Below are 25,313 nucleotides of genomic sequence, written 5' to 3'. Positions count from 1 at the left end.
ACTAAGTCCGAAAATGCTCTTCTGGTCGCTTGAATGGCACCAATGTAGTGATCGGGTATATTAATATATACTGGGTGATATGATGTAGAGTGGGTATGATAATTAATTAGTAAGTACTCTTTCGCAGCAACCCAATTCTTCCAGAGAGATGCACTTTATTGACTTCCAACACAGAACAAAGTCCAAAGTCCACAGATGACAAAAAAATTCGACAGAGTAGATATAATTCAGAGACCCATATTCCTAGGCCTGTGTGTTCCCAGCCATACACAGACAAGCCTCACTCAAAAACTATAGACTGAATGCCATGTTATATTCACTAAATATTGAATGGCTGAGCAATTTGATTGGCCGTCTCCATTCAGGTCTTTTATATACTTTAGTCTTTCAGATAGACAACAACTCCCAGCCGTGAACAGCTGTAGTCATAAACCGCCCCAATTTGCACTCCCGCATATCAACATCAACAAGTCCCTTAGATATGTGTAATTAGATTAGATTAACAGATACCACCTGAATACCCTTTGAGATGTTCAAATAGACTTGCATAAGATTAACACATCAAAGAGTCTTCAGCTGTCCCCTTGCTATGTTAAAATTCAGTTGGACAAATCAACCATTGTCCATTGAATTCTGGCCTTGTCAACATTGACTGCATGTGTACATACACACAACAATGTCCCACATAAATCGGTGAACATATTACAACATATAGTTTTTTCGGTTCTCCTTTTTACCCTGGTACATTGATTGTATCTTTCTTTATGCTTATATGTTCCCTTTGAGTGTAGGAGTTGGCGTTTTAGGAAGTATGCTTAGTAGAGCTTGGAGGGTGGGATTATAATAACTGGCTTAGTTTTCTCATGCTTTTACCTTGATTGCTGACAACTGTTCGCAATCGCATTTATTTATAGCCAGCCGATGGGCTTAAGGGGTGATTAGCTGTTTGATCAGCGATCTTCCCCCGATATACCCATCCTCTCTCTATTCCCCCCTCCTTTCCCTTTCTCTCTCCCCCCTTCCCCTCCCCCCTCCCTTCCTTTTCCCTTCGCTTTCCCTCCCCCTCCCCCCCCTCCTCTTTTTCCGTTCCTTGCCTCTTTGATAATATTGCTATGCTCTTATATATGGTCCATTTAAGTGATGAGGTATATTTCTCTCACTTTATTCATACATCATGAGCTAGTGAGGATGTTAATTTGAGTCAACTCTCCATTCACGGGACATGTATGTACAGTGGCTTGCGAAAGTATTTGGCCCCCTTGAACTTTTCAACCTTTTGCCACATTTCAGGCTTCAAACATAAAGATATAAAAATTTAAATTTTTTGTGAAGAATCACCAACAAGTGGGACACAATTGTGAAGTGGAATGAAATCTATTGGATATTTTAAACTTTTTTAGCAATTAAAAAACTGAAAAGTGGTGCGTACAAAATTATTCGGCCCCTTTACTTTCAGTGCTGAGAGGCATGTTGAACCCATTGAATATTTATTTTTTTTGTCCCAAGTGATTGAATAATGACAAAAAAAAAAAAATATTTACAAAAAGTTGTCACTAAATGATATATTGCTCACACAGGCCATGGGCATATGTGGAATTGCACCCCAAAATACATTTAGCTGCTTCTCCTGAGTATGGGGATACCACGTGTGTGGGACTTTTTGGGAGCCTAGCCGCGTACGGGGCCCCAAAATCCAATCACCGCCTTCAGGATTTCTAAGGGTGAAAATTTTTGATTTCACTCTTCACTGCCTATCACAGTTTCGGAGGCCATGGAATGCCCAGGTGGCACAAAACCCCCCCAAATGACCCCATTTTGGAAAGTAGACACCCCAAGCTATTTGCTGAGAGGCATGGTGAGTATTTTGCAGCTCTCATTTGTTTTTGAAAATGAAGAAAGACAAGAAAAAACATTTTTTTTTTCTTTTTTCAATTTTCAAAACTTTGTGACAAAAAGTGAGGTCTGCAAAATACTCACTCTACCTCTCAGCAAATAGCTTTGGGTGTCTACTTTCCAAAATGGGGTCATTTGGGGGGGTTTTGTGCCACCTGGGCTTTTCATGGCCTCCGAAACTGTGATAGGCAGTGAAGAGTGAAATCAAAAATTCACGCCCTTAGAAAGCCTGAAGGCGGTGCTTGATTTTCGGGGTCCCGTACGCGGCTAGGCTCCCAAAAAGTCTCACACATGTGGTATCCCCGTACTCAGGAGAAGCAGCAGAATGTATTTTGGGGTGTAATTTCACATATTCCCATGGCATGTTTGAGCAATATATCATTTAGTGACAACTTTGTGCAAAAAAAAAAAAAAAAAAATTTGTCTCTTTCCCGCAACTTGTGTCGCAATATAAAATATTCCATGGACTCGACATGCCTCTCAGCAAATAGCTTGGGGTGTCTACTTTCCAAAATGGGGTCATTTGGGGGGGTTTTGAACTGTCCTGGCATTTTATGCACAACATTTAGAAGCTTATGTCACACATCACTCACTCTTCTAACCACTTGAAGACAAAGCCCTTTCTGACACTCATTGTTTACATGAAAAAGTTATTTTTTTTTGCAAAAAAATTACTTTGAACCCCCAAACATTATATATTTTTTTAAAGCAAATGCCCTACAGATTAAAATGGTGGGTGTTTCATTTTTTTTTTCACACAGTATTTGCGCAGCGATTTTTCAAACGCATTTTTTGGGGAAAAAACACACTTTTTTAAATTTTAATGCACTAAAACACACTATATTGCCCAAATGTTTGATGAAATAAAAAAGATGATCTTAGGCCGAGTACATGGATACCAAACATGACATGCTTTAAAATTGCGCACAAACGTGCAGTGGCAACAAAATAAATACATTTTTAAAAGCCTTTAAAAGCCTTTACAGGTTACCACTTTAGACTTACAGAGGAGGTCTACTGCAAAAATTACTGCCCTCGATCTGACCTTCGCGGCGATACCTCACATGCATGGTGCAATTGCTGTTTACGTTTGACGACAGACCGCCGCTTGCGTTCGCCTTAGCGCGAGAGCAGGGGGCGACAGGGGTGCTTTTTTTTTTTTTTTCTCATGCAGCCGACTGCATTTGGTTGGGGATGTGAATGGGGGAAGTACGGGCGCTGCAGAAGTGGTGGGTTCCCAATTAGGATTGGCGAATGCAGCAGGAAGGGCATTATGGGGACGACGGGCCTGTGTTTGTCTTTTTGGTGGCAGCGGGACACTACTTGTGCTTGCCACCTCACCAGCCTGAACTGCACTTATGGGACTCGCCACGTCACCAAGTGTTACTGCAGTGCTGGTTTGACTACGACCGGGGGTGTACTAGGCCACTGGTGCTTGCCAGTTCACCAAAACGCTACCAAAAAAACTGTTAGCGATCGCAGGGATCAGGCCTGACTCTGCGAACGCTGCAGTTATGCGTTAAGTGTTTTGTAAGCGACAGTGATCGATCGATACTGCACTTGGGTGGGCTGGGCCGGGCGGAGGGGCAAAATGCAGGTGCTAGCAGGTATCTGGGCTGATCCCGCTAACAATGCGTTTTTGGGAACCCTAAACTGCTGGGGACGCTAGTATAGATCTGATCGGACCAGATATTGATCCGTACAGATACTATACCACTAAGGGAGGCGTATGCTGCGTGCGTGGGTGTTAGCGGTACTGGCGCTAATCTGACGCTGCCTGGGGCGACGCATATCACCGCTGGGCGATCAGGGGGCTAAACCTTTATTCGGTAATAAACGGCGGGTGCCCTGACACTATAAAAAATAAACAAACTAACCAGCGTCACCCGTAACAGTTATACGGTGATCAGTGGTGAAAGGGTTAACTAGGGGGCCATCAAGGGGTTAAAACATTTATTCGGTAGTATATGGGGGTCCCTGACGCTATAAAACGCTGATGGCGAACCTAAATATTTAGGTCCCTAACTATCGTCACCAGCGACACTAATACAGCGATCAGAAAAATGATCGCTTAGCGACACTGGTGACAGGGGGTGATCAAGGGGTTAAAACTTTATTAGGGGGGGTTAGGGGGGTATCTTAGACCTACAGGGGGCTAATACTCACTGTCCCAACACTGTAACTGTCACAAACTGACACCAATGCAGTAATCAGAAAAAAAAAAAAATAAATAAAAACTGCTGGTGTCAGTTTGTGACGGGGGGGGGTGATTGGGGGGTGATTGGGGGGGGATCGGGGGGGGGGGATCGGGGTGTTTTGTGTGCCTGGCATGTTCTACTGTGTGTGTAGTGTTTGTGCACTCACATACCTGTCTTCTCTCCTCGGGCCGGAACGGAAATTACCGAGCCGAGGAGAGATGACATCATTTCCTTTGCTGCTGTTTAGCATACAGCAGCAAAGGAATGTTCCCATTGGCCGACGGCGATCGCGAGGGGGGGGCCACGAACGGATGGCCTCCCCCTCACCTCCGATCGCCGGGGGACAAAAGACGACCGCCTCGGGCACCGGGGGGGGTCCGATCGGACCCCCCACCCGCGGAAGGCAAATCACGTATATGTACGTGATTTTGCCTGTCCGTGCCACCTTGCCGACGTACATCGGCGTGAGGTGGTCGTCAAGTGGTTAAAGCCGGATTTGGATACAAAAAGATTTCCCAAGCTTTAAACATCCCAAGGAGCACTGTGCAAGCGATTATTTTGAAATGGAAGGAGTATCAGACCACTGCAAATCTACCAAGACCTGGCTGTCCCTCTAAACTTTCAGCTCAGACAAGGAGAAGACTGATCAGAGATGCAGCCAAGAGGCCCATAATCACTCTGGATGAACTGCAGAGAACTACAGCTGAGGTGGGAGAGTCTGTCCATGGGACAACAATCAGTCGTACACTGCACAAATCTGGCCTTTATGGAAGAGTGGCAAGAAGAAAGCCATTTCTCAAAGATATCCATAAAAAGTCTCGTCTAAAGTTTGCCACAAGCCACCTGGGAGACACACCAAACATGTGGAAGAAGGTGCTCTGGTCCGGTGAAACCAAAATCGAACTTTTTGGCCACAATGCAAAACGATATGTTTGGCGTAAAAGCAACACAGCTCATCACACTCAACACACCATCCCCACTGTCAAACATGGTGGTGGCAGCATCATGGTTTGGGCCTGCTTTTCTTCAGCAGGGACAGGGAAGATGGTTAAAATTGAGGGGAAGATGGATGCAGCCAAATACAGGACCATTCTGGATGAAAACCTGTTGGAGTCTGCAAAAGACCTGGAACTGGGACGGAGATTTATCTTCCAACAAGACAATGATCCCAAACATACAGCAAAATCTACAAAGGAATGGTTCACAAATAAACGTATCCAGGTGTTAGAATGGCCAAGTCAAAGTCCAGACCTGAATCCAGTCGAGAATCTGTGGAAAGAGCTGAAAACTGCTGTTCACAAACGTTCTCCATCCAACCTCACTGAGCTCGAGCTGTTTTGCAAGGAAGAATGGGCAAAAATTTCAGTCTCTCGATGTGCAAAACTGATAGAGACATACCCCAAGCGACTTTGCAGCTGTAATCGCAGCAAAAGGTGGCTCTACAAAGTATTAACGCAAGGGGGCCGAATAATTTTGCACGCACCACTTTTCATTTTTTTATTAGTTAAAAAAGTTTCAAAAATCCAAAAGATTTCGTTCCACTTCACAATTGTGTCCCACTTGTTGGTGATTCTTCACAAAAAATAAAAATTTTATATCTTTATGTTTGAAGCCTGAAATGTGGCAAAAGGTTGAAAAGTTCAAGGGGGCCGAATACTTTCGCAAGCCACTGTATATATATGTGAACGTGTGATGCTTTTGCATCTTAATATATATATATATATATATCTTTGCATTCCTAGATGATCTATGATACGGTCTTTTTACCTATACATATGGTTCGACATCCACAAGATAATATAGGTGACTCTGACATCACCTGTTTGTTACTGCATGGTGTCCGTCCTTTCTCTTCGATGTTGTGATGTTATTAATGTCAGGATATTTGGGTAAGCACCGTAATAATTTTATTGTACCTCTGAAAAGTTATTGTGTATACGTTTTGATACCAATGTCATTTTTCTGTAACTTGGACTATGCAGATGCAAGGGGAACAGCCCCCAAGAAGCAGTAGACTGTGAAACCCAATACACACAAGCATCTGTTCAAGCTCTTTAAAGATGAGTATTATCTTGGTCATTTGGTTCATGACTAAGGCTCCATTCACACTAGCGCGTTTTTTGATGCATTTTGCATAAATGCACGGGAATTTTTTAACATGGGTTCCTATGGAACATGTTCACATCAATGCCTTTTTGTTTCTCTGCATTTTTGGAAAGGGTCAGGGACTTTTTTTCATGCAAACTGCAGCATTTTGCATGTAATAGAATTCAATAGACAAGCATCAAAAACGCAAGTGCACGTTTTTGCAGCGTTTTTGATGCGTTTTTGACGTTTTTTTTTTTTTAATTTAAAAAACTGTAAAAAAAAAAAACGCAAATCGCGGCAAAAACGCTGCTCAAAAACGTGGCAAGCATGAAAAAAAACCCTCCAAAAATGCTCAAAAGCAACATGCATAGGTGTGAATCGAGCCTAAGACTGTTTTATACTGTACATTTTGTAATAAATTCTATATTTTTTGAATTATTCCTTGTGGTTGTGCTTACCTCATGACAGAAATATGCATCCTTAAAAATCCCAATCATTTTTGAGGGACAGATCTTGATCTGTTTCTTCTCAATATTCGCTCTTTTATTTACTTAGTACAGTGTTGTCATCCTTTTGTAGGTTGTGCCTCTTTGAGAGGTTCTTTACAATGGGTTTTTTTACATCCCCAAAACTTTGTTTTTTTCTCTTCCTCTCTCTTTTCAACAGGGTCTGGCACAGCTTTCCTTTTCATTACTCTATGTGGGTACTGAATTCCTGTATGTATTTCTGAACGTCAGCTCTTAGGGCTGGTTCACATGCCAAAAACACACTCCAGATCTGTTCCGGATGCATTTCTGCATGTGCATTTTTAATGCGTTCCAGTGCATTTTTGGTGCATTTTGATGTGTTTCCGGATGCATTCCATATCCTTTTTTTTTCTTCTTCCTGTTTTTTCACTGTTCTGGGGCCCGATGTGTTTTTGAATGCAGGAAAAAGGGGTGTGTGGTCTGGCTGCTGACTGAAATGGACGCTTAACCGCACAGCTGCGCTCTCACCTGGGCTTCACAGTAATGCTAAGCATCGGCACCCTGCTCTCCTTACCTCCATCAGGGAGAATTGATTACCGGGACACCCGCAGGTTACGTTCCGGCAGAAGCCGAAACCTCAGTCATCAAGGCGGCTCCAGGATTACTTCATGAAGCCGGCGCAGCCAAGATGGCCCCGGGAGGGAGAGCAGCCGTCGTCTCCACAGCTCACATCCCCATCTGTAAAAGCAGCCTCGGATCTGGACCCCACATCTGATATGAAGGAATCAAATCTTCCAAATCCTGACACATCCTCCCCTGCTGAGAGAGGTAAGCGAGCGGCTCTCTCACCTGCCTACTCCCCGGACAAGCCTCCGTTCCTTAAGAGGCATGACTGGGGGGAAGCGGTCAACAAAACCCAGTCAGACATGCCTGTCACTTGCACCTCTCCCTGCCTCTGATAATCCTGCATTAGAGAGCTTTATCACATCCATGCTGCTCACACTCCATTCTGACCTACAAAAAGATCTTAAAGCTTCCATTACCCCTCTACAGGAAGGGCTAGAAGCTATTGAGGAATGCACTGAATCCTTAGAGAACCAAATGAGTGTGGTGGCTAAAGCACACAATGCAGTGGTGGACAAACAAGATGATCACGCCAACATTATCCGCCAGCTACAACTTAAAAAAGCCAACCTTGCGGACCATTCCAGGCGGAATAACAGAAAAATAAGAGGTATCCTTGAGTCTGTTAAGTCGAACGGTCAGGTTTACTAGTGTGCTGTGCACACCCCCACCTCATCACTTCCAGTTTATCAGATTATTTACCAACTATTATCTTTACTATTCATTACTATTATCACAACAGTATTGTTATTTGCTTTATGTAATATTGTTTGTACTGTCTCTACGCTTCCTCTCTGATCGACCACACTGACATGGAAGAGGGGGTCTCTCTTTCACCCATGCTAGTATCCATACGTATCTTCCGGCCATGACCTTAAACACAACATCGATTAATTCTAAGGGCCTTAATCACCCCTTCAAACGCTCCCTACAATAGAAAGGGGCCCTCTCCCAACATGCAGATGTTCTCTACAGACAAGAGACTTTGCTCAAACGAAATCCTCCCCGCTGCTCACACACGCTCCTCACTGTTTTTTCGCAAATCTAAAGTCATGATAGCTGTACATGCCTCTGTGGCTTTCCAACTAGACCATGTAATCCAAGATCCTTCTGGAAGATTCATTATCCTCTCTGCTTCCTTTAATAACCACCCCCTGATAATAGAAAACATATATGCCCCTGACAGTCTTCGATTGTCTTTTTACAAATCTGTCCTCCGAAAGTTGCAGCCCTACCCCTGGGGCCGAATTCTGATCTGTGGGGATTTTAACCGATTCAGCCCCAGGAGATTTTACCCCCTTCCTGACCAGAGCACTTTTTGCGATTCGGTACTGCGTCGCTTTAACTGACAATTGCGCGGTCGTGCAACGTTGCTCCCAAACAAAATTGACATCCTTTTTTTCCCACAAATAGAGCTTTCTTTTAGTGGTATTTGATCACCTCTGCGATTTTTATTTTTTGCGCTATAAACAAAATAAGAGCGACAATTTTGAAAAAACATTATTTTTTACATTTTGCTATAATAAATATCCCCCAAAAATATATAAAAAAAAACCCTTTATTTTTCCTCAGTTTAGACCGATCCGTATTCTTCTACATATTTTTGGTAAAAAAAAAAAATCGCAATAAGCGTTTATTGATTGGTTTGCGCAAAAGTTATAGCGCTTACAAAATAGGGGATAGTTTTATGGCATTTTTATTAATAATTTTTTTTTACTAGTAATGGCGGCGATCAGCGATTTTTATTGTGACTGCAAAATTATGGCGGACACATCAGACATTTTTGACACATTTTTAATCGATTTTTAATCCGATTACAGGGAGCCGAGATCAGTGACACTGTCACTAGGCAGAACGGGGAGATGCTGATGTAAACATTCATCCTCTCCGTGAGGCGATCGCGGGTATCCCCGCGGGTATCCCCGCGGCGATCGAGTCCGCGGGACCCGCGACCCGCCTTACGGAGCTCCCGGCCGGCACGCACGCGATGGCACGGCGGCAAATTCAAAGGGACGTACCTGTACGCCCATTTGCCCAGCCGTGCCATTCTGCCGACGTACATCGGCGTGCGCCGGTCGGGAAGTGGTTAATGACATTGTAGACCCATCTCTAGACTCCTCAAATTACTCTAGGAAATGCTCTACAGCCCTATCCTCCATGCTCCTTATATAAAACGTATATGATGTATGGTGCTTCCACATTGCTCCAAAAAGCCTTCTCATCCTCTATAGTATTTATAACATGGTCGGACCACACTCCTATCAATATTGGCTTAACGCTCTCTGCATCCACTAAATCTCACACCACTTGGAGGATGAAAACCTCCCTCCTCACTCACCCAAGCTATGGTTTCTAAGCTTTCCACACTCTGAAACATTCATAAATCAGTGGTACCAATGCTTGTTCCTGAAACTCAGTGCCCAGGTGAAGAAACACAGCATGGAGGAAACCACACACCTGCTTGGCCATATCCACACACAAATTCAATAATAAACTGTCAACCACCCCACAGACTACAGAACAAAGACATGTCAGACAAGAACTCTGTTCCCATCCCGCGCTTAAAAATGAACTGGTATTCACAGGGTAACAGGTCTGGTAAGCTGATATCTAGCCAGTACAAATGAAGGCTCTCCCAAACCAAAATTTTTTTCAAGACAGACTCTAAGGGCAACTGGCTGACCAATCCCCTTGATATAGCCAATTGCTTCCGTCACATCTATGCAGCCGACAATCAACCCTCTGACCAAACAATTCGCTCCTTCCTGTCATCTATCCAACTCAAGGCACTGACACCTGATCAAATAGCTATTCTCTCACAACCCTTCAAAGCCCACAAAATAAATAAACTTATCGGCAACCTTCCCTTAATAAAGCTCCTGGCTCCGACGGGTTCGAATTCTGAGAACTCCTAGCGCCTTATCTTTGTGACTCCCTTAGTAACTTTCTAGCCACTGGCAACATACCTAAAGAATCTCTTGAAGCCCTAGTAGTAACTGTTCCTAAACCAAACAAAGCTTCAGACAACCCGGCCAATTATAGGCCCATATCTTTGCTCAACCCAGATATCAAGGTCTACGCTAAACTCCTTGCCTTGTGCTTATCGATTTATCTTCCAAACCTCATACACAATGATCAGGTGGGATTCATCCCACATAGGCAAACGTCTGTTGGCACCCGTCACTTCCTTAACCTAATCCAGTGGGCTGAACATCGTCAAACACCTTCTCTGTTGATCTCTCTAGATGCAGAGAAGACGTTCGATAGAGTCCAGTGGTGCTTCCTGTAAGCAGTTCCAAGAATGTTGGTCTTTCTGACAACATCCTAAAGGCCATCATGGGGCTGTACTCTAAACCTAGTGCCAAATTATGGACCTCGGACTACCTTTCATCTCACTTCTCAGTTACTAACAGGACGTGGCAAGGCTGTCCCCTGTCACCACTCATATGGCAATCGAACCCCTGTGTCAGGGAAATGGCCGTCTTGTGGGCTATTCCCCCAGTAACCGTCTTGGTGGCGGGCGAGTCTAGTGAGCACACCCTGATCTTGTGGGAACACCCCCCCGGCCTATTTAAACCTGCCACTGACACTTGCAGTTTGCTGGATTAGCAAACAGCTCCTGTGTTCCTGTGCCTTGTATACTCTGAAGACCCCTGCTTGATCTCTGCTCGACTTGACCTGTGTTACTGTTTATCTCCTCGCTCTGACCCCGGCTTGGCTGACTACTCTCCGATCTTCTGCCCTCTGTGTATGACCCGGCTTGTTCCTGTACCTCTCTCGGACTGTCTTTTGGTATCTGACCCCTGGCCTGGCTGCGGACCCTGTTCCTGGTTTACCCTGCTGTTACCGTTCAAGACTTCTCTCTACACGGCTGCCACAACGCACTCTAGCTACTTACAGCCAACTAGCCAGTTTGCAGTATCCCCGGCAACCCGTGCACCTCTGTGCATCACACTCCCTGTACACAAATCCAGGGACGCACTGCACTCAGCCGCAAGGGGCGCCCTCTCAGAAACCCGGCCTCACACTACAGACTTGACAGTATAATCCAGCCATGACTGAGGCCGGTAGAGGTGCGTCCCCATTAGAGACTTTGTGCCAACAAGCCACCACTCTGACCCAAGCAGTTCAGAAATTACAGGAAGGTTATCTGCAACTAACGGATAAGTTGCAACACTTGCCAGAGTCATCTGCTCACGAACAATCCTCTGCGGCTCCCTTGATGATGTTCCTGCCTCCAGAACCCCGAGTTCACATTCCGGAGCGATTCTCCGGAGACCGGAAAAAGTTCAGATCCTTCAAGACTGCCTGCCTATTGTACCTAGCCCTGCAACCCCGGACTTTTGCTTTAGAGACTGTTAAAGTCGGGTTCCTCATCTCTTTGCTGTCCGATGAACCTCAGGCCTGGGCCCATAACTTATGGGAACAAAAGGGTCCAGTCATTTGCACGGTGGACACATTCCTGGCAGCTATGGCACAACTTTACGAGGATCCCCAGCGTACTGCCACCGCTGAAGCCGCTCTGCACTCTCTGCAGCAGGGTAGGCGACCAGTAGAGGACTATACCCTGGACTTCCAGCGGTGGTCCGCAGACACAGCCTGGAATGAGGCAGCTTTACTACACCAGTTCCGCCTAGGACTCTCCGAATCCCTCAAGGACGAGTTGGCCAGGATCGAGATTCCCACTACACTTGAGGGTCTCATCCAATTATCCAGAAACTTGTTGGTACCTTTTTTAGCCTCCCAATGCTGCTTACTGCGATAGCCAGCTATAAATGAGAGTGGTGGCAAGCTTTTGTTATCAATTATCCATCCAACTGGATCGACGTTTGCGGGAGAGACAGTCCGAACAATCACGAACCTGCAGACCCGCCAGTACACCCAGCTTTGGTTCAGTTCCCAAGCAGATTGGCCTGTTACGTTCCGCACTAACTCCCGATGAAAGACATTGTCGTATCCTAGCCAATCTCTGCCTATGTCTCCAATTATCTTGGGTATCCCTTGGCTCCAAGCCCATAACCCCCAGATCGATTGGATCAAGAAGGAAGTCCTGTTCACTTCCCCCTATTGCCAACAACATTGCCTCATCCCTGCATCCAGAGATACCACCAGTTGTCTGACAGTCCAGTCGGTATCCTCCACTAATCAGGATGTACCCCGGGCGTACCATGAATTCCTGGATGTTTTTGATAAGAGAAAGGCCGATGTTCTACCACCACATCGGCCATATGATTGTCCTATCAAGCTGCTTCCAGGGGCCGAAGTTCCATTTGGACGTATATTCCCCCTCTCTGAAGTGGAATTGGGGACACTACGACAGTACATAGATGAAAATTTGGCAAAGGGCTTCATCTGTCCTTCTTCTCCTGCCGGTGGTGGCATTTTCTTTGTCGAAAAAAAAGATAAGACTCTAAGACCATGTATGGACTATAGGGAATTAAATAAAATCACCATAAAGAACCGATATCCACTCCCACTGGTCCCTGAACTCTTCCAGAGACTTCGTTCAGACCAAGTGTTCACCAAACTCGACCTCCGAGGTGCCTACAACCTCGTTCACATCCGTGAGGGCTCTGTAGTGCCCCGGCTACTTTCCAGCACTTCGTAAACAACATCTTCCGGGAATATCTTGACTACTTCGTCATCATCTATCTGGATGACATCCTTATCTTTTCAACCACCTTGGAGCTCCATCGGACTCACGTAAAGACATTTTTACTCACACTAAGAAAACACGGACTTTACGCAAAAGCAGAAAAGTGTGAATTTGAAAAGAAGTCCATACAATTCCTAGGGCTCATCATCTCTACTGGTGGTGTAGCTATGGATCCACAGAAAGTGCAGGCAATCCTAGACTGGCCAACTCCGTCAGACAAGAAGGGCTAGGGCTCATCACCTCTACTGGTAGTGTAGCTATGGATCCACAGAAAGTGCAGGCAATCCTAGACTGGCCAACTCCGTCAGACAAGAAGGGTTTACAAAGGTTTGTAGGGTTTGCAAACTTCTTTAGAAGGTTTATAAGAAACTTTTCTTCCATCATCTCGCCCATAACCCAAGATTCAACCTGATCTAAGCTCTTCTCTTAAACAGGCCTCCCTCCAATGCCAGGAACCAGAGACTTCCTGTTTAAGAAGCCAGGGGGGTATCTCTGGTATCAGGAGAAGATCTTTGTCCCACAACAAGCCAAAATCCAGGTCTTACAAACTTTACATGATCATCAACTTGCTGGCCACTTCGGTGTACGGAAAACTATGGATCTTATTCAGCGATCCTTTTGGTGGCCTACCTTGAAAACTGATTGCAAAAAGTATGTAAACTCCTGCACTACCTGCCAGCGAAACAAGGGGTCCAACATTAAGTCTTGGGGTCTGCTACGTCCTTTGCCGGTACCAGAACCATGGAGGAATATATCTATGGACTTCATAGTAGAGCTGCCACCCTCTGAAAGATTCACAACGATTCTAGTTGTTGTAGACCGTCTGTCCAAGATGTCACACTTCGTGCCTATGATAGGTACTCCTTCCTCTGCAGACACAGCAAAGGCCTTCATAAGAGAGACAGTCAGACTTCACGGCCTTCCTGACAGCATTGTGTCAGATAGAGGGGTCCAATTTACTTCCCGATTTTGGAAAGAGCTCTGCAAAGTTTTGTCTATTGAAGTTTGCCTATCACCCCCAGAGCAACGGTCAGACTGAAAGGACTAATCAGACCTTAGAACAATATTTACGCTGTTTTTGCTCCACTTCCCAGGATGACTGGTCCTTGTTACTCCCCTGTGCGGAGTTCGCATACTCAGTACACTCAACCACCGATCAATCACCATTTTGGGCCAACTATGGGTTCCATCCTTCATTTCTACCTGTCATTCCAGAGACCTCAGTTCCAGCAGTTCAACACAGGATAAAATCCATTCAGACTAACTTTCAAACTCTCCGGTTAACCATGCAAAAGGCCCAAGAGGACTACAAGGAACAATATGACAAAAAGAGGGGGGAGAGCCCTAGCTTTAAGGTTGGAGATGAGGTTTGACTCTCCTCGGCAAATCTTAAACTTCCTTGTCCCTCCCAGAAGTTGGGACCAAGATTTATTGGCCCATTCAAGATTAGACGGGAGATTAATCCAGTAGCTTTTGAACTGTCACTCCCGAGTTCTTATAAAGTGCACCCTGTGTTTCATGTCTTCTTACTTAAAGCTGTTATCTCTAGTCCTTTTTCAGGAAGGAAAGAAGATCCTCCGCCTCCAGTTTCTGTGGGAGATGAAACAGAGTATGAAGTTGAGGCCATCCTGGACTGCCGCCGGAGAGGTAGGATCATTCATTTTCTTATAAAATGGAAGGTTTACCCAGCAGAAGAAAGTTCTTGGGAACCTGCAGCCAATATACATGCTCCTAGATTTTTGCAGAGATTCCGAGTTCATTACCCCGAAAGATGGGCCCGGTTGGGCATCCGGAGGTTGCCCCTTGGGGGGGGCACTGTCAGGGAAATGGCTGTGTTGTGGGCAATTCCGCCAGTAAACGTCATGGTGGCAGGCGAGTCTAGTGAGCACGCCCTGATCTTGTGGGAACACCCCCCCGGCCTATTTAAACCTGCCGCTGACACTTGCAATTTGCTGGATTAGCAAACAGCTCCTGTGTTCCTGTGCCTTGTATACTCTGAAGACACCTGCTTGATCTCTGCTCGGCTTGACCTGTGTTCCTGTTTATCTCCTCGCTCTGACCCCGGCTTGGCTGACTACTCTCCGATCTTCTGCCCTCTGTGTATGACCCGGCTTGTTCCTGTACCTCTCTCAGACTGTCTTTTGGTATCTGACCCCTGGCCTGGCTGCGGACCCTGTTCCTGGTTTACCCTGCTGTTACCGTTCAAGACTTCTCTCCGCACGGCTGCCACAACGCACTCTAGCTACTTACAGCCAACCAGCCAGCTTGCAGTATCCCTGGCAACCCGTGCACCTCTGTGCATCGCATTCCCTGTACCCAAATCCAGGGACGCACTGCACTCAGCCACAAGGGGTGCCCTCTCAGCAACCCGGCCTCACACTACAGACTTGACACCCTGGCTGCAGCTATCAAGTCTCACCCCTCTATATCTGGACTTGGGAAACACCACTCATAAAATAGGCCTCTACACAGACGATATCATCTTAGCTCTCACTGATCCACTCCACTCAATTCCCTACCTATTACGCATGATAAATGACTTTAGCAAAGCTTCCCTCTACAAATTAAATCACTGTAATGCCCCGTACACACGGTCGGACTTTGTTCGGACATTCCGACAACAAAATCCTAGGATTTTTTCCGACGGATGTTGGCTCAAACTTGTCTTGCATACACACGGTCACACAAAGTTGTTGGAAAATCCGATCGTTCTGAACGCGGTGACGTAAAACACGTACGTCGGGACTATAAAAACGGGGCAGTGGCCAATAGCTTTCATCTCTTTATTTATTCTGAGCATGCGTGGCACTTTGTCTGTCGGATTTGTGTACACACGATCGGAATTTCCGACAACGGATTTTGTTGTCGGAAAATTTTATATCCTGCTCTCAAACTTTGTGTGTCGGAAAAGCCGATGGAAAATGTCCGATGGAGCCCACACACGGTCGGAATTTCCGACAACACGCCCCGATCGGGCATTTTCCATCGGAAAATCCGACCGTGTGTACGGGGCATAAGTCCTCCATGTTAGGCATAAATCTTCCCTCAGAACTCAAATCCAGGAATGTGTAATAAATGGTAAAAATAAGTACAGTGCCAGTGAATAAAATGTACCGATGAAATGAACACGGTACTAACAAGCAAAACTTTTTGGCACAAGTGTATCAAATAGCAAATAAAAACGTTTGAACTGCTAAATCAGCAGTAAAAAGTTCAAAGTGAATCAAACGATGGAAAGTGTCTAGTGCAAACATATTATCTCACAAAGAAAATACATAATCCACCTGAAAAATCAAATGGATAAATGTGTAACAATTGAAAAAGCGGGGCTATTAAAATGTCCAAAACTTCAATAAGAGCAACGTGCAGAGGAAAGAAAAAATATGAAAACATGCAATGAAAAATACATAAAAAAGGAAAAGTTCATATAGATCGAAAGGAGAAAGATCGTTACGAGACCTGAAGGATCACCTTTCACCATAAACAACGCAGAGTGGCGTGAAAGTTTCCCTCCATTGGTGTGGGTACACCTTCAGCTCGTTTGGCTCATTGGGCATATGCCTTGCTGAGCCCACGTTCCGGTAAGCCTTCACCTAAACAGTGGTGGATTTCTCCTTACTTCAAGTGACCATTTCTGCCGGCACTGGGATTTCATTCTTCCTCCTTTGGATCACTATACGAACTTTTCCTTTTTATGTATTTTTCATTGCATGTTTTCATATATTTCTTTCCTCTGCATGTTGCTCTTATTGAGGTTTTGCACATTTTAATAGCCCCTCTTTTTCAATTGTTACACATTTATCCATTTGATTTTTCAGGTGGATTATGTATATTTGAGAGATAACATGTTTGCACTAGACACTTTCCATTGTTTGGTTCACTTTGCACTTGCTTTAGTTATTATTCATATTTTATCATGTTCTTATTCATCCAATGAGTTTTATCATCATGTCTGTTGACATACACATATATCTTTAGGACACATACTAACCTGATTATCCCCAGTATTTTTTTTATTAGTATTATTATATTTATTATCATTACTAAGTACATACTTTTATGTCGCTGGCCGCAATAATTAGATACAATAGCATAAATCAAATTAAAATTACAATTACTAATCCCCTTACTTATCACTTAGTTATGCACATATTTTTGATTTTATTTGTATCTCTTTACAAGCACTAACAGTGCTGTTGCTCGATGCTCAGATTGCAGGTGCTGCTTGCTTGCCCACGCGCCCCTCGCCGACCCTAGGGAATTAAACAATTATAACTCACAGCAAGGCACGCAGTTGTGCTTGGCTTTCCCCGCTGGGGTGTTGGCTGGGCGGGGGGATCCCAGCCGGAGCCGGGTGATGGGAGTCTTAGAGAACTTCAGGTTCAGGAGAAACGGCTACACACATGTGATTGGTAACTATGTCATAAAGCATCTTTTACCCTTATATCTATTACATATATCTATGTGTATATTGATGTATTTTTTATGCATGCAATTTCCCCTACAGCGTATACATATACTCTGAAGAAGACCCGATGGGATTGAAACGCATCAGGATACATCCAAGCGCATGAATATTTGTATCACTGTGTATAGTTTTTCCATACACTTTTGCGTTTTCAATATCTCCTGTACCACAGCTCATATTTTAACTCTATTGCCATTTTTTGGAATTACGTTTCAATAAAGTTTACATATTTTAATCTGGTGTTATCATTCCCACATTGCCTGCTGCCTAGAAAACCCCTTTTGGGGGACAATTCACCTTTTTTCGTTAATACTCGGGGTGTGCAGCAATCCCTTCTTTTCTCAAGTGTTCTCCTGTCTCTATTACACTTGCTTTAGTTACCTCTACACTCTATGTGCCTTATCACCCCAGACCTACCCCTTGCGTCGTGGACCAGCAAAGGCATAGCCAACATCGGAAACCTATATACCACATAAGGGTTCTCTTATCAAGTCCCCAGCAAGGTTTTCTACATTTACCTGTGGATCCAGGACACCCTAGCTGCCATCTCCTGGTCTTCTTCTCCCATCACTCAAGATCTCCTCCAATACTACCCAAGAACGCTAAACTAAAGGGCATGCCTCTAATATACAAATCTATGGTCAACCCTAAAGCCGGATGAAAAAACTCCAAATATGGAACACTGGGAGCATACTTTTTATTTCCCACTGGAAATCCACAATGAAAATATACCTGGGATGGTATTACACACACAACAAACTTGCCAAAATCCACCACAATTTATCATCCAAATGTTGGCGCTTATGCAACGCACAGGGCACTCCAATAAATATCTGGTGAGAACGCACAGTCATTCTACCCCTCTGGATGCAAGTAAAGTAAAAATGTGATGCTGGTTAGGTTATCGATTAGGTAATCGATAACCTAACCAACATCAAATTTTGCCTGACCTCCCCAAATGGCTCTCTTCAATATAGGGCTTAACAGATGGCCCCACGCCACACATGCTATACTCATACATATTCTTATAGCAACAAGACTTTCCACTGCACGCAAATGGAACTCCACGCTCCCCCCCTTTCTCCAAGACATTATCAACGTCTTGGAGAACAACCACAGCAAGATGGAAGGACTTTTTGCCAAGGCACATCTGAATACCCCTCATTTCCATCTCTGGCTTCAGGATTCAAGATGTATCCCCTTCAATTAACTGGAACTGGCTATAATCCCCTGGCTAAACCTGCTCTGGCATTAGACATCATCCTTACAAAACCCTACTCATCTATGTGTACTAATATGTACCCCTCCCTCGTCCGTGAATCCCTCTATCACTTATAGTGCTATATTGGCTATTTGATTTCTAACTATTCTCTCATCACATCCTGACTGATATTGACCATTCTATTACTTTCTTGTTGTAATCTGTACATCACATTCAGTTAATAGACATGCAGATCTGTACTTTGTACCATGAAAACCCCCTTAACCACTTGCCACCCAGGCCAATTCTGACATTTCTCTCCTACATGTAAAAATCATAATTTTTTTTGCTAGAAAATTACACAGAACCCACAAATATATATTTTTATTAGCAGAGACCCTAGAGAATAAGATGGTGGTCATTGCAACTTTTTATCTTGCACGGTATTTGCGCACCAATTTTTTAAACACATGCTCGCTCGCGGGGACAGGGGCGCTTTCATTTATTTATTTTTTTATTGTTAATTTTACTTTTATTTTTCTATTTTGACCCTTTCTTTTTACATTTTTTTTTAATCACTTTTACTCCTAGTACAAGGAATGTAAACATCCCTTGTAATATGAATAGTGCTTGACAGGTCCTCTTTACAGTGAAATCTGGAGTCAATAAGCAATAAGTCCCCAGATCTCATCTGTAGGCCTGAAATAAAAAATAAATAAAAAAAAGAAGATCTCAGTTTCCCAGCCGAGGCGGCGGCATTTTTTCAAAAGCAGAGGTTGGGCGTTATGTCATAACATCATGCCAGGCCTCCGAACGATCATAGAGACACCGGGGACCATCTGGCACATCAGAAAATTCTATGGTCAGCATCTGGCATGGGCTGCTTTCTTTTCCGGTTTGCCGCTTGCATGGTCGAGCCGTGAGAAGCACTGGAGGACGGCGGGAGGGGGGGGGTGTCCCCTCCCGCTGCCTGTAAGAACGATCAAGCAGCTGAACAGCCGCTATGATCATTCTTATGGTGGTGAAGGGAATTGCCGGCTCTAAAAGATGATATCTGAATGATGCCTGTAGCTGCGGGCATCATTCAGATATCACCACTCAAAGTCTGTGACGTCATTTGACGTTATGTGGGCAGCAAACGCTTGATAAAAATTTTAAATGAAAAAAAAAGGAAGGCAGGAAAAAACGCTTTTTGATGTGTTTTTTATGCAGAAAATAATACACTGGACTGCATATGGTGTGAACAGTCCACTGCATTTTTATCTGCATTAAAAGAAATGCATGGAAAGTAGGTTATGTGATTTCCAATGGTATAGTTCTCACCAGTGCAGTCAGTTCCAGGGCTTTCCAGTTCCAGAAAGAAAAGTAAAACATGCTGCATTTTTCCTGCACCGGACTGTACTGGAACGTGGTAAAATGCATCAAAAATGTACTGGAACACATCAAAAATGCACTGGACCCTAGTACAGTGAAAAAAAAAAAAAAAACATGAAAAAAGAAGGAAAAAAAAAGCATCTGCAATGCACCCGGAAATGCATCAAAAACACACTGAAACGTGCATGCAAAAATGCATCCGAAACGGATCTAGAGTGCGTTTTTGTGGCGTGAACCAGCCCTTATACACTTTAAGTGTAGCTCATTGCACCCATATGCATGCATGTTTTTTGCTATAATTCAACAGCGGAGTGAATAGCTTTGTTGTATTATGCTTGATGTTAGATGACAAATTTGGTTATCTGTACCTGTTGTATAATTGTATGTACAGTAAAACCATGGATTGCAAGCATAATTTGTTCCGGAAACATGCTTGTAATCCAAAGCAGTTGTATATCAAAGTGAATTCACCAATAAGAAATAAGGAAACTCAAATGATTCCTTCCACAACCATTTATTCATAAATCTTTCAATTTATAGTCCATATAAAAAGATTATAGCAATGTGATATAAAATGTCCATCCACAAATGGCAGCTTCCACAAGGGGATTAGAAGTAAAATCCAGCAGGAGCTACAGTGTATAAAAGAGAAGAGAGGAGCCTCTAATGCCGCGTACACACGGTCGGACTTTCCGGCATACTTGGTCCGGCGGACCAGAGTGTGCCGGACAATCCGCCCGTGTGTGGGCGGCGGCGGACTTTTCCGGCGGACTTCTTCCCAAAAGCCCGCCGGACCTAGATTTTAAACATGTTTGAAATCTTTCCGTCGGACTCAGTTTCGGGCGGAAAGTCCGCTCGTGTGTGTGCTGGTCCGACGGAAAGCCCGCTCGTGTGTAGGCTGGTCCGACAGACCAAATACGACACGAGGGGATGGTATTGCATCTCGCGCTCGCTGCAATAGGAAAAACAAATCTTCCTATTGCGGCGAGCGCGGGGCATACCAGGCCCTTAGGTCTGGTATGGATTATAAAGGGGAACCCCGCTACGCCGAAAAAACGGCGTGGGGTCCCCCTAAAATCCATACCAGAGCCCGATCCGAGCACGCAGCCTGGCCGGTCAGGAAAGGGGGTGGGGACGAGCGAGCGCCCCCCCCCCCCCTCCTGAACCGTACCAGGCCGCATGCCCTCAACATGGGGGGTGGGTGCTTTGGGGGAGGGGGGCGCCCTGCGCCCCCCCCCCCAAAGCACCTTGTCCCCATGTTGATGAGGACAAGGGCCTCTTCCCGACAACCCTGGCCGTTGGTTGTCGGGGTCTGCGGGCGGGGGCTTATCGGAATCTGGGAGCCCCCTTTAATAAGGGGGCCCCCAGATCCCGGCCCCCCACCCTATGTAAATGAGTATGGGGTACATGGTACCCCTACCCATTTACCTAGGAAAAAAGTGTAAGTAATAAAACACACTACACAGGTTTTTAAAATATTTTATTAAACAGCTCCGGGGGGGGGATCTTCCTCCGGCTTCGGGGGTCTTCTTCCGGCTTCGGGGGTCCCTCCGCTTCATCTTCTCCCGGCGTCCGGTTGGTTCTTCTCCGCTCTCCGGCCTCTTCTCCCGGTGTCGCAGGTCTTCGGCCGGCCCCTCCGCTCTCTTCATGTAGCTCTATTGCGAGCGGAGGTCCGGACTTCTGGACTTCTTGGCTTCTTGGCTTCTTGGCTTGGCTTGGCTTCTCTTCTCTTCCCCCAGATGTTGACACGACGCTCTCTCCGGCTGGACTGGTCTCTGAGGGCTGCGTTGTGACTTATATAGGCGGAGACCCCGCCCCCATATGATGTCACAGTCCCTGGGCATGCTGGGACTGTGACGTTTTAGGGGGCGTGGTCGACCACGCCCCCGACCACGCCCCCTAAAACGTCACAGTCCCAGCATGCCCAGGGACTGTGACATCATATGGGGGCGGGGTCTCCGCCTATATAAGTCACAACGCAGCCCTCAGAAACCAGTCCAGCCGGAGAGAGCGTCGTGTCAACATCTGGGAGAAGAGAAGCCAAGCCAAGAAGCCAAGAAGCCAAGAAGCCAAGAAGCCCAGAAGTCCGGACCTCCGCTCGCAATAGAGCTACATGAAGAGAGCGGAGGGGCCGGCCGAAGACCTGCGACACCGGGAGAAGAGGCCGGAGAGCGGAGAAGAACCAACCGGACGCCGGGAGAAGATGAAGCGGAGGGACCCCCGAAGCCGGAAGAAGACCCCCGAAGCCGGAGGAAGATCCCCCCCCGGAGCTGTTTAATAAAATATTTTAAAAACCTGTGTAGTGTGTTTTATTACTTACACTTTTTTCCTAGGTAAATGGGTAGGGGTACCATGTACCCCATACTCATTTACATAGGGTGGGGGGCCGGGATCTGGGGGCCCCCTTATTAAAGGGGGCTCCCAGATTCCGATAAGCCCCCGCCCGCAGACCCCGACAACCAACGGCCAGGGTTGTCGGGAAGAGGCCCTTGTCCTCATCAACATGGGGACAAGGTGCTTTGGGGGGGGGGGGCGCAGGGCGACCCCCTCCCCCAAAGCACCCACCCCCCATGTTGAGGGCATGCGGCCTGGTACGGTTCAGGGGGGGGGGGGCGCTCGCTCGTCCCCACCCCCTTTCCTGACCGGCCAGGCTGCGTGCTCGGATCGGGGTCTGGTATGGATTTTAGGGGGGGCCCCACGCCGTTTTTTCGGCGTAGCGGGGTTCCCCTTTATAATCCATACCAGACCTAAGGGCCTGGTATGCCCCGCGACGGGGCTCGCAAGGTGTCAATCTAGCCGATAAAAGCGGCAAGATTGACATCCTTTTCTAGTCCCGTCGCACCTGAGTCACGTTCAAAATGAACGGACTTGTCCGTGTGTGGGCAAGTCCGTTCATTCTGAAAGTCCGCCGGAACTCCGGCGAAAGTCCGTCGGAAAGACGGGCGGACTTAGCCCGCCGGAAAATCCCGGCGTGTGTGGGCAAGTCCGTTCGTTTTAAAGTCCGGCGCACCTGGCGGACAAAGTCCGTCGGAAAGTGTGCCGGACCAAGTAGGATAGAAAGTCCGCTCGTGTGTACGCGGCATTAGTGTAGCAATATGGTTACATTTAATGAAGGTACAACATTTAGCAACTCACATGGTTGACAAATAAAAGAGACACATCTAAGTATGCAAGCACCTGGGGTAAAGCTGTCCACATAGACCGTCCTCTGCACCACCGGCTCTTACCGCTGTCAGTCTGCAATCGTGACAAGGAAGACTACCCTGTAGTAGAGCGTTTTGTAAGTGAGGCATGGAGTGCAGCGTGGAAGAGATGACGTTGATGGTGGTGTGGAGGATGGTCTATGTGGGCAGCTTTACCCAGGATGCCTGCGTACTTAGATGTGTCTTTTTTAATCAACCATGTGACTTGCTAAATGTTGTACCTTCATTAAATGTAACCATATTGCTAAACTTAAAGACCCCTCTCTTCTCTTTTATACTCAGTTGTGACATGACGCTACTTGTATATGAAGACATCGCTTGATATACAAGTAGCATCATGTTCCTTGTCTTGCAAAACGCTCTCAAACCAAGTTACTCTCAAACCAGGCTTTTACTGAACATGCTTTATACAAATTTATTTCTAAAGTAGTTTGGCTATGTGATGTGCTTACATTCAAAATTTGTGTACTAACAGATTGATGCACTGTGGAGAGGGTTTTTTAGTTTATTAAAAGTCAGCAGCTACATAAAGTGTAGCTGCTGACTTTTAATAAACAGACACTCACCTGCGGGCGCCTGGAGCCTTGCTCCTCTCCCCCTCCTCTCCACGGCGCCGTCATAGCAACTGTGGGCACCCGGGACATGACAGCTTACGGCTTTACGGAAATGCGCGCACTGCACATGCGTGAGTCGCGCTGCGCTCTTCTATTGGCCAGGCAATCTTCTGGGACCTGTGACATGTCCCAGAAGATCGCTGGCAGGGAGGGGCCGCCTAGGGCGAGAGAAGTCATCTAGGTGGCCAAGAAGAGGAATGAGGAAGTGGGACAGGAAGTCCCACTAACAGGAAGGTATACCCCCCCAAAAAAAATGACATGCCAATTGCGCATGTCAGGGGGCGAGGAGTGCTTAAAGCGGAAGTTCCACTTTTGGGTGGAACTCCGCTTTAAGCACCCTAAAGAATAATATATTGTTGGTTGCTGAATGGTTTAGTTAATAGTGGTGTGCAGACCTTTATTGCTAATTACAAGTGCCTTCTTGCCCTACAGTGTAAAAATGTGTTGTCAATCAGTAACTAGCCACACTAGCCCTGCCAACTGATTAATGATTCCACAGCACTGCCTTTGCTGCCGAGAACTTCCCAGTGTGAGTTGCAGTGTCTGGGAGGGGTAGCATGAAAAACACAAATGAATAAGGATTTGGCTCATTCGGGGAGTTTTTTTTTCTTTTTTTACTAACAAAAGAATAATGCTCACCTCCCATCTGGTACTGTTTTTTGCAAGAATTCCTTTCCACCACTAGATGTCCTAATTTTTCCAGATTAAATTATATCCAGTTATTATACTTGGAAAACTGAGGACCTCCTGTGAGTACAGGGTGTATTGGCGGGCATCACCAAGACACCCTACCCTCACATACAATGATCCAGTGAGCAAGACTGTCAACATTATGCAAGCACTGCTCTCTGCATCACTGCAGATGACCCAGAACTGAAGAGGTGAAAAGGAAGCATTTGACTATCCTGTGGAGATCTCAAAAAAGTATAAAAAAAGGCATAGTACACAGCTCTGGTGAAGAGCAGAGTTAAGCTTTATGTGGAATTAGATCCTGCGTACCAGGATAAGGTTTGCTGATGCATTTGCGAGCATTGTCAACTAGCTAAATCAAGACAAATTTCAATTGGTAGGGTGCCTAGATCTGAAATTATTTTTCTGCCAATAAGGGTGCTTGAAAGTTGCGGAATTTGCTAAATACAAATTTTCTGTGTATGCCCAGCATGGTTTCGGCAAGTCCATACTGATCTATAATTGATACAGTAAAGGTGGTCTTTACCAGTTCACTTGATTACCATTATTTTACTGGTAATGCATCTTTTAGAATTATACAACTGAGATAAGGGAGAATGTGATGTATATTTTATTTTGACTACTTTTTCCCAGGGTGTGAAAAACTTTAATTTTAAATTATAAAAATTCATGATACTATACTGTACCTAGAAAACCAAACAGCCTAGTCTAATATTCCAGTGAAAGAACAAACTGAAAGATGCAGAAATCTACATTAACAGTTAACTGTTGATTATAGTCTTGTGGTGTTCCATTACATATATTTCCAAACTTTTTTCATATTTCTTATTTAGTTCA

General features: G+C 45.4%; 1 protein-coding gene across 5 annotated transcripts in view; it reads right to left on the bottom strand.

Annotated features, from left to right (window-relative positions):
* The window catches only part of PLEKHA6 (pleckstrin homology domain containing A6), a 1,624,617-nt gene that overhangs the window by 833,479 nt on the left and 765,825 nt on the right, over positions 1 to 25,313 (bottom strand). The gene's annotated exons all lie outside the window — the stretch shown is intronic.

Source organism: Aquarana catesbeiana, linkage group LG02, assembly GCF_042186555.1.
Source record: "Aquarana catesbeiana isolate 2022-GZ linkage group LG02, ASM4218655v1, whole genome shotgun sequence".
NCBI lineage: Eukaryota > Metazoa > Chordata > Amphibia > Anura > Ranidae > Aquarana > Aquarana catesbeiana.
The sequence above is the reverse complement of the archived record's forward strand: the minus strand, read 5'-3'. Positions and strand labels throughout refer to the sequence as shown.